The sequence below is a fragment of the Lytechinus pictus genome, chromosome 14, assembly GCF_037042905.1.
Source record: "Lytechinus pictus isolate F3 Inbred chromosome 14, Lp3.0, whole genome shotgun sequence".
Lineage (NCBI taxonomy): Eukaryota > Metazoa > Echinodermata > Echinoidea > Temnopleuroida > Toxopneustidae > Lytechinus > Lytechinus pictus.
Window position 1 is genome coordinate 17180177 of NC_087258.1, and position 11074 is coordinate 17191250.

General features: G+C 36.6%; 1 non-coding gene across 1 annotated transcript; it reads right to left on the reverse strand.

Moving 5' to 3' along the window:
- Positions 1-1643: 1643 nt before the first annotated feature.
- On the reverse strand, positions 1644-1784 carry LOC129276966 (U4 spliceosomal RNA). Its single transcript, XR_008586156.1, has one exon. It is a non-coding gene; the product is annotated as a U4 spliceosomal RNA (small nuclear RNA).
- Positions 1785-11074: the final 9290 nt, after the last annotated feature.

Consider the following 11074-nt stretch of genomic DNA (forward strand, 5'->3'; position numbering starts at 1 on the left):
AACGGGGAATTAAAGAAATAACAAAAGTACAATTTGTTTGTTCTCATTATTGTAAGGTCCATAACCTGCTTTGGCATCTGGCTTTGAGACAGTTATAAATTCAAATGCATTGAAATGGATTCTTAAAGCAATTCTAATAATGCAAATGTTCACATTGTTCACAGTCTTACAGTTTTTTTTTTTGTCATTTTGTTTCCCCCTTTTTTTTTTTTTTACTGTATAGGTTAATTCTGTTTTTATGATATTCTTTTTTTTGCTGATGTAACTCTAAGGAATTTGCCTTTGATACGCCTTTGGCCTTTGTCAAATTCCACACATTTGTATTTCTATTATCTATATCTTTGCCCTGTCTATATCTTGTGTATTTTGTGCATAATCATTTAACCATCGTTATTGTAATTATGTAAATGTGAAATAAAAGGGAATAAATAATTAATTGAAGTCACAATTTACCTGTCTAATGATCAGTGGAAGTTAGCCCTCTTCTACTTATAATAATGATGATGATGATGATAATAATAATAATAATAATAATAATGATGATGATGATAATGATAAAGATAATAATAATAATAATGATGATAATAATAATAATGATAATGATAATAATAATAATAATAATGATAATAATAATAATAATGATAATAATAATAATGATAACAATAATAATAATAATATTAATAATAATAATAATGATAGTAACAATAATAATAACAATTTTGCCATTTGTATAGAGCCATCTTAAATGTATCGAAATATTATATACCACTTCACACTATTATTATGTACTCCAGCTTTAGCACGAGCTGCCTTCTAGCGCTCAGTGCATTCAAGGAATTCATCCTACCAGTACCCATTCATCTCACCTGGGTTGAGTGTAGCACAATGTTGGTAAATTTCTTGCTGAAGGAAATCATGTCATGGGCTGCATGGGATTCGAACCCACGACCCTCCAGAGTCTGAACCAAAAGACCACAACGCCCTAATAACCGTGGTCCTAGAAACTTAATTTAGCATTCAGTTATCTTTGAAATGCCGATATAATTTTTTTTTTCTGTATACGAGCTTCGTAATTATTTCAACGATCTCTCCTCCAATTTGGTCACTTTTCGCGAGTCGAAAAATAACCCCCCCCCCAAAAAAAAAACATATTAAAAAAATCGAGAGAGAGAGGGGGGGGGGGAGTAGAAAAGAAGGAGGAACAAAGATAAATGTCTTGGTACAAACAGGTTTAATAATTGATGTTACCCCCCCCCCCCCCCCCCGTATAAGGTTTTTTGTATCATTATATGTTTGAACCATTGGGAATAATATTCGGGGATAGAGAGAAGCAATTAAATACATCATCCATAAAAAATAATGGTGAAGACGTTAATTATTATCTTTCAATGATAATAATATTATTAATCAATACATAAATTAATTATAATAAATAAAACATGTACTATTGTGCAATTAATTAAATGGAAGAAAAATAATGAAAAAGAAGAAAAGCAAATATGATGGAGGGAGGGGGGGTAGGGAAATCTAGCTTGAGCAGGGAAACGTTATCGTGTAATATAAAGAAGAGTAGGAGAAACATACACGAGACTTACTTGTTTCCTATCGTTGTTTTGATATCTTTCTTTGGTTTTATTGTGAGATCTCCTTGGAGATCTGGAAAAATTGCTACAGCCGACGGTATTTCACGTCGTCAGAGCGGGGTATTGGGATAAGTTTTCAACTAGCAATAATCGCGCCTCGGATAAACCTCATTGGCTACGATACTGCCTCTGCGCAAAGATAACGTGAGAAGGCGTTTTCAGCATATACATACGTTTCAGCGTTGCATAGTGTTACAGTGAAGTAAACGTCAATACGGTTAATATTGCTTCTTTTTACACCATTAGTTATTTTACACATCACGTCGAATTTTGTAAAATACATATGCTATTATTAAACTAACTAATAGAACAATTTCTCGTAAATCATTCATAACACAAGACATTTAATCAGAATAAAGGTTCTAATTTTCACTCGTGCACTCAGAGTGTTTGAATCGATTACAGAACGTTCTGTGGGAACTATGCATACGATTTGAATGGCAATACAGCGCACCGTATGCGTGTATTGATTCAGTGTGCTGTCGAGCTGTCGTGGCAGCAAATATCAAGCGTATTACAAGGACTACATATTCATTTTGTATCATTCTAGCATGGACCTACCGTTTACAAACACGTTTTTATGAATATGATGGTGATAAACCGGGATGATAATGATTTAAATGGTGATGAATCGATTATTACGGATACGATTATGACGACGACGATGGCGATAATGATAATAATAATAATACTAAAAATAATAATAATAATAATACTGACAATGTTTTGTTTATTTTCTTTTTATTGTGTAGCATCGTCACCAAATATTGTACTTTATGATGTACAATACTATATACAGAGTATTCATCAATACCATGCAATTCTCCGTGTTTGTTGGTTGAAAAGTGGAATAAACTGAATTGAACTGAACATTATCATTATAATTATCATTATCATAATTAAGCGGGAGGCGGGGGTAATTTGTTTAAAATAGGGTTGGGGGCAGTACACTGTATAGACCTATTTGGATTAACTTGCCTGCCGTGTGAATTTAATTAAATTTTATCTGTATGTGTATCATTCACTTATCATTAATGATCCAGTCTTTCTTTTAATGGAATTTGATACATTTTACAAAAGTTCAAAACAACAATATAATATTACTTGCTGTATATAGGCCTACCCAATAGTAATACTGTATAATGTATCATTTATTTCTTGTACTCTTATAACTGCTTTTCATAAGGGTGCTGGTCTATGTCGTCTCCTTCCTCGAATAATCAATATTTTTGTACTTTTTTGAATTTTTAATTTCATCATTATTTAACAACTATAGACTACAGAGATAGGGTATGTCATCGACCTATTTTGATTGTTCAATAATTGTTCTGGAGAATAAATCATAATTTTCGAACGATAGCCAAAACTCTATTTTCACTTTAACCCATCAAGCCGCTGTATAGGTTCCCACGCAGCCGTTTTGCTGATTTAAACCCAAAATAAAGGCGGTTGGTTACACAAAACGGCTGTCCGGTCTTGAAGCCTAGCTTGGGAGTCATCGGTGAATCGAACCAGAGTGACATTTCCTCTCATCGGCTACGCCCATCACGTGACAAGAAGCTGTGACGTCAATGGTTTATAAGCGGCTTTATTTCATTACATGTTTTGTCGGGTCGTCGATAATAGCATGGTGTTATATCAGTATAGCGTTCGTGGCTGCGCTGCGTGGATTTGTAGTTGAAATTCATAATCTAGCTTTGTGAGGCTGTTGTTGTTGTTTGCGACGTGTCTTTTTCTTTCTTTTGTAATTTTAGATATTCGACTGTTTGATCTCGCCAGCCAAAGCTTCCACAATCGAATTTGGGATTTGTATAGGATTATACTAGACATAAAAAACACGTTTTCACTGCGGCTAGCTAGTTCCAATCTACATATGTACCAATTTTGTTTTCTCAACTTCAATAATTATTTCTATTTGACGAAAAGTCATATTTGTTGTTGTGGTTTGTATACAAATGGACTTGCGGCATGAATGATTTATTTGCAGTGTCGTGCATTTTGAAAGTAGAAGCAAAAATAATGTGAAAAATAGGCATTTAGTTTACCGACCTAACTAAAAAAACAATACGGACCTCCTAAAAAAAAAAAATTCGAACGAATTATTCCTCACCATTTTATACAAATTCATACAATGGGATTTCATATTGTCATTGTGTAAGAAAATTACTTTTCTGACTATTTTTTTCCTATTATCTGCTTTAATCAATATTAACGTATACAGCACCAATTGTGAAAACGGTGAAAACATTCATGTTTAATAGTCCCATCGATTTTTTAGTTTTTACATCAGACATGCTTAGAACATTATCTCACGGCAAAAAAAATCCATGTTACAGTACGTCTGCCATGTTGAATGTTGCAAGAGCATTTTTTGTTGACGTTGTTCAAACGTTTGTGAGCGCGAAAACTCGCTTGTGATTTTCCGAGATGGTCCCTGAGGTTGTTATGTCCGAACAATGGTACAAAGAAGCAGGGCATTCACAATGATCCCTTTAAGGCTGCTAGTCGATAATAATAAGAATTTTCTCCCAACAATGTAGAAGGGATTTTACTATAAAGAAGGGATAGAGAGAGAGAGGGGGTACGTACTTGCGGAATAAACACACAACGATGTTACGTCTGCTCTTCACATATAAGCCGGGGAATCAAAGTTAACCCATAACAAAACGACTGTCCAGTGAACCTAATAAACAAAACTCAAATGTGAAGAACGTACAAAACAACAAGAAACTTCTCGACCTATCTCTACAAATACCCTTTTTACACACGCTAAAATTTCCTTAACCCCGTACTATAGGTGGGGCTAAATTGCCATTTAGCCCCACCTATAGTACGGGGTTAAGCTTAGCCCACTTTCTTTTTACACAGCATTTTTGCAAAGTGGGCTAACCCCACCTTTAGTACGGGATTATTTGGCCCTGCAAAAAAGCAGGGTTATCCCAGCAATTGCGGTGCTAAGAGCGATAGTACGGGGTTAAGATCGCTAGTGTAAAACGAAAGTGGGCTAAGCTTAACCCCGTACTATAGGTGGGGCTAAATTGCAATTTGGCCCCACCTATAGTACGGGGTTAAGGAAATTGTAGCGTGAGTGAAGTACTTGTACTACGAATGATCGACAAAAACCACTAGTCCGGGGTTAGCGAGTTTCGTGTGTGAAAAGCTAGCATTCCTTATCCGGGGTTAGCAATAACAATTTGGCATGTGTAAAAAGGAAAAAAAATAGTACGGGGTTAAGGATAGTACGGGGTTAGCGATAGTCCGGGGTTAAGAAAATCCTGTGTAAAAAGGGTAAAAGTCATCATCCACTGTGTGTTATCTTTCCCTTCGTCCTATCCGATCGTACGATGTTTGGGGTTTACGCCCTGTGACTGTGCGCATGCGTTATAGTGTTGAGTGAATATGCGGCGCAAGGAAATGAAACATGTCCTCTCTTCAAAAGTGAAATCAGTGGCTATATTATCTAAATTGATACCACTGAACTGGAAATACGTATTTTCAGTTCAGTGATTGATACACGCCTGTAGTCCTCCCTTCAACACAAGGAATATGTTTTGTGCCCTTTGTGTTATTTTCACTACAACATAAATATCAGAGGATCTGAGGTCTAAATGGTTTATCGAGGCATATAAGTCTTCGTCTAATTACCACATAGGCCTGCAAATACAGAAATCATCAAAAAGATATAATTTCAGTTTTTTGATCTCATTTACGGTTGCTCTATGCTATTGCTTCGTCTTTCATAATAAAACCAGGGAAGTAGGTGGTTACAACTCACAACTGCAACCGACGGAGGGTGTTTCTCAAATCACATTTTAGTGAGACAACTTTATACCATGCAGGACACTTTTTCACCGAACGCCAAACTAGATGGAAAATAATAAATACACGCACGCAGTAGGCACCCTCTCCCACACACACAAGAGCGTCAAAGGACATTTTTTACACAACAAACATCATCATACACACAGACACCTCGTGATTCAACACACACCACACACTCACATACACCATACAACGCACATACCCCTCGCACTCAATAAACACAATGTATATATAATTATTATACCATGGACCTATGTAATAGGTCCATGAATACTTTAAACCAGGGAGTACTTAAAGGGATGGTCCAGGATGGAGATAATTATATCTCAATAAATAGAGTAAAATTCACAAAGCAAAACCAGCCCACCCAATGAATATATTGATTACGATGTACATATAACTGTTTCCAAAAATATTGATAAACTTTAAAATTCAATAACTTCGTTTTGCTCTGTGAATTTTACTCTATTTATTATTATAAACATTTTCAGCCCGGACCATCTCTTTAATACTCATTATATACCACAGCATATTAGAGAATAGAGAGGGTAGTCTGCGGGCACAGACACTTGGTTTTCGCACTTCGCATAATGCAGAGTCTGAAGTCGAGAGACTAGATTCATTATGTACTGTAGTTGGCTGTGCGTCTAGTCTTTGCTCTTCACCCGTTATTGGTTGAAGTCTCAAATGAGTCTGTGCTTGTAGACTATATCGAGAGGGTGTGTTTTTTTTAAAAGTAATCTCACCCCTCAGCCTTTCTCTCTCTCTCTCTCTCTCTCACATACACACAACCTCACACACAAAATAATAATACAGTGTGCTTTTGTGTGTGGATGTCGGTGAGCAAAAAGTTTTGTTTGGTCAAACATGTTTTGTGGCTGAATCTTCCCCCTAACTCAGCCTCTATTTTTCCACCAAACGTTCGCTTTGTCCGTCTAGTATCCACGGCCTTAACTCCCCTTGGGCCCTTATTTAATGGATTTTTATCTCCCATTAAAGTCTCTGCCGCTTACATTTTTCATGGGAGGCAAGAAGATCGCTCCAAATCCAGCAATGACGTCAGAGTTATTTGCAGCAGAAGGAAATAATATTACTAGCTAACTCTCTGTGCTTCATAACCACACTCTCCACTCCGTCGCTTTGCATTTCTGCCGAGGTCATAAGGTGTTCTGTAAGGGATTTCCTTAGAAAAGCTGTATTTCGTGTGATATGATTGTTATTGTTAGCCGAGATGAAATGTCCAATATTGTAGATTGAGACCCACATTTTTCTCAAACAATATTGGCAGTGAGGAGATTTTATTTCATTAGGTCTTAATTGATACAAATAGACTATTGATGAATGGGGATAAGTTTCAGCTGTAGGCCTATTCACCTCGAACCCTAAAGAGAAACCAAGAAATTTGCCAATGATCTAGAATTTCAGTTTGGGAGACCATAATACTTTTTGTACATATATATATCCTAAGCATTGTAGAGAACAGAGATAAGCCATGGAGCTATGTGTTAATAGCTCCATGGATAGACCTTGGGATATAATTACACGTATAAGCAATATGGCGACCATAAAACACATCATAGGCTTGGCAATACGTTGAACACGGGGTTACGTGTGCTGCAGATAATGCTTGTTGCAGTGCAGTGAAGACTCGTATAGAAATGTAATAGTGTGACTTCGACGTCCATATTGATGCGTTCGGTATATGCTCTCTTTTCCTTATAGGGGCTCGGGTCTGTTTGATCATCGATGAATGTAACATTAATTATTTTTTCATCGAAATATATATTTCAGTCATTGTGTACACCCAATCGATTCCCTTATACAACACCGTCTATGTTAGATAAATTTTGTCCCAACTCACGTTCATTGCTTGATCACTATATTGTTGGCATGCACTGTACAGAATCGGGGGAGATGATCCTTACTCAATGGATCTTCTCTCACAAAAAACTGTCAAAGTTTGTTATAATAATACAGTCTGATAATAGAATACTAAAAGCAACATGGTAACTGACGCCGGGTATAGAGTCAGTAACAATATAAGGAATGAGTAACAGACCATCTCTGGAGGGAGAGGTGGACTGACAACATAGGTCCATGATGAGAAAAAGATAAAGAAAGAGCGGGAAATAGAAGTTTATCATTTTGTTAGACAGATAAAGAGAGACATTGAAGAATAAAGAGAGAAACCAGACTCCAATCTGGATGGTCCTCGCTTGAGCTGACCGGTCGGGTAGGATAAATTTAGCCCCACCATCACTTCGCGAAATGTCACGGGTTCAAAGTGTATTCTCGATCATCAAACGTTTTAAAAGTAATTATAAAAATTGTAACTACAGTATCGAGTTTAGTGATTAAGACGATGTCCTCTGGAAAAAATTAAACCTAATCATAATTAGTAGTTGTAAATATCAGTAATTCTCGTCCAATCACTCGGTTAAACAACACTCGATATTCTGTGATTTAAACGGTTATGCAATTACAGGTCTGCATCCAAAGACTAAGGTCACCGGATAGTCAAGCAGTAGACATTGAGCTGTGACGCACGTGGAAGCTGATTGGTTGAGAAACAGAGATCCTCGTTTCCCGCTTCCCTGGTGATAACACCCGCAGTCTGGTACTTTTCAGTCCCACTTTATACTATTTTCTAGCACGATGAAATTCCAATGTCAGCCTAATATTTTTGCCTACGAATATTCAAACTCAGATTTTTGTTAAAATCATAAATGATAAAGTGAATGCCCAGACAAGTTTGGAAAAATTTATGTTAAATGGTGTATTATCCATAAGATTGACTCGAGGTCGATTTATTTTTTTATCGTGGAAGTGATTATATTGGGTCTTTTACGTAGACTAATACTTGATCGCCTGCCAAATTACTCAGGCCTCGCTCACTCTCTCAGGGGCGCAGAACTAGCAGAAGGGAAGAATAACAAGTTTAAAGGGGCACTCCGTAGTATGGAGAAAGAAAATGGCCTTGTGCATTCTGAATACAAACACCAACTTAAAGGCCATTAACAATAATCTTGCTGCTGAATTCGTTTTGATGGCATGAGACAGTATACAGCGATTGAAAGCATTTTCAAAGTCAAACTATTCATTTTGCTCCTTGTAAATCGATTAAATTGAATCATACAGTACGTTTTCTTCAATCCATTTCATTATAACATATATTTTTGAAAGTATGCGCGACATTGAGCGGCAATTTCGTGTACCACATTTCCCTCGAGTTTTGTAGTACACAAGAAACATTATTATTGCTATTGATACCGTCGAAAAAGCTTGCACTGTATCCCACGATCTCGACCATCTTTTCCCCTTTCATTTATTTTTACTCATGCAATGTTCATGCAGGTATATGTGGTTGTATCAAGATTACTATAATCTAAAACAAAACTGAAATGCTTTTCAAGGTACAAGTATAAGAGATTGAAATTTATTTGGGTGGAGTCAATTCGCAAGCCTTCTTTCTTTTGGCATTGCAAACCATATCATATGGATGTCAACGCGAAAGGATGGATGTCTTAATGCGTGAATAGAAGACGGTCCCTGAATGAGAGTCGCATGACGGGATCATTCAGACTGCCTTGAGTTTGGAGTATACTATGAGGTGCGCTGTGCGCGCGTGCACTTCAATATTCCGAAATACGGCCTTAAAAAGGCCCGGATTTAATGTACCCGCTAATGCTCCGTGGGAAGCGACCTGTGCAGTGGTACACTGTATTGCACGGAAAATTTTCCATCTGTTCTTATCGACACGAGTGGCTCCCGAGTTTTTTTTCAGATTGAGATCTGACATTTTTTGCTAGCAGGGGGTCGTGCACTGGCTCAGTCATGGGATCATGGTATAAAAATAACAAATAATCACATAACTTGAGCTTTAGTATCAACGACAAAAGGGATATTTAGGCATGTAATGAAGCATTCAGTATTTGTTGCTGTTGTTGTTGATACATGCAATATGGCTTCTCGCAAACAGCAAATTATGCACTCACAGTCAATAGCAAAGAATATGTCTGCCTAGTATATGAATAATGAGCACATTAAGTTACCAGGCAATTCGCCTAATGCCTCTTAGTAATAGCCTCTTACTAGTGATGACTGATGAGGCCATATACCATTAGTATTTTGACTCGAAACCTTAATAAAACACAGATTAAAAAATGATTATAACTTTGCACATAAAGCAAAATGAACATATCATTTTTGTGTGTACAAGACAATCGCCGTGCAAATTTAATAACGTTTAATATTTATACACGATTTTGGCCGCTTAGGTTGGACTGGAGTAAGCCTACAAAGAAAAGCTTGTTGATGAATAGACTACTATACCTCATGTCGTATTCATTGTGGACAATATGGAAGCCTTTAGAATTAGATCATAGAGCAGAATTGCATTAACATTTACACTCCCTCGCTTCCCTGCCCTGCTGACATAAACATCATGTCACATGACAAGAAATGGCTGCCGCCAAAGCTGAACCGCCATAACTGCATTCGGCTTGTGCACGATCGCCCTATACTCTCCGAACTCGTACTCCGAGATTCTGCATACATGTACACTATACCAAGTGGTGCCTGCGTATTCTATATACTGTAATTAGTTTTCAAGGACAGACCCAGTTCATAACCACGTAAAATATTAACGTTTTGCTATCGTAGTACAGGACAATGAATAGTCATAAATATGTACTGGACGCAAGGCTGTATAGGTATATAAACTTATGAAATAAATGAAGTGAAATGTGATAATACACCATTTGGCTAAAAATCCACCGGTTTATATAATGTTTATAATGCTTATATCAATGTTATTACTTCATGTGACATGGTCGAAAGGGGTATGAACAAATAAACTAAACATGGTTGTTGTTCTTGCATTCCGTGAGAAAATAAATCATATGTAACTAGAAATCAGTTGGCAAATCAGCTCTCATTATTGTTGTGTTTACATTTCTCATATTGCATGACTTGTCATCTCAATCATGCGTAGTTTGATGAACGATTGATTGTGACGTTGCATGTATACAAAGGAAATTTTATGAAATCGCGATCAGATTGGAGTAGAAAGGAACATGGTCGAGAACAAAACAAACGAGACATTCTTCTTCTTTGAAAATAACTGTATGGATGTGGGTGTGCGGTGTGTGTGTAAAGAAAGAGGAAAATTTTTCTTTTTAATTTGTCATTTACTGCTTTTGTTTGTTCTTCATTACGTATAGCAGAACTCGAGTTTTACCAACTTGGTGGTCTTGAGTTTGTGTTAGGCTTATGCCTCATTTCTTTATTCCAATGCCGCTGTGACTCTAAAGTAAAAAAAAAGTATTAAGCATTAATAAGCAACATAAAAACTAAACGAAAACAATTCGTATATAGGCCAAGAGTCATGATTCAGACAATACAAGAACAAGAAAACAACAACAACTAAATCGCCCAGAATGCACTGGGCCGGTGTATACCCCCCCCAAAAAAAATCCCGACAACTTAAAACACGTTTGTGATTCTGACAATGATCATTTGACCAAGAAGTTCCTTTATTCGACCTATATACTTTGATAACGTAGATATTTTAATATAGGATATATGTATATAAATTACAGGGATTTAAA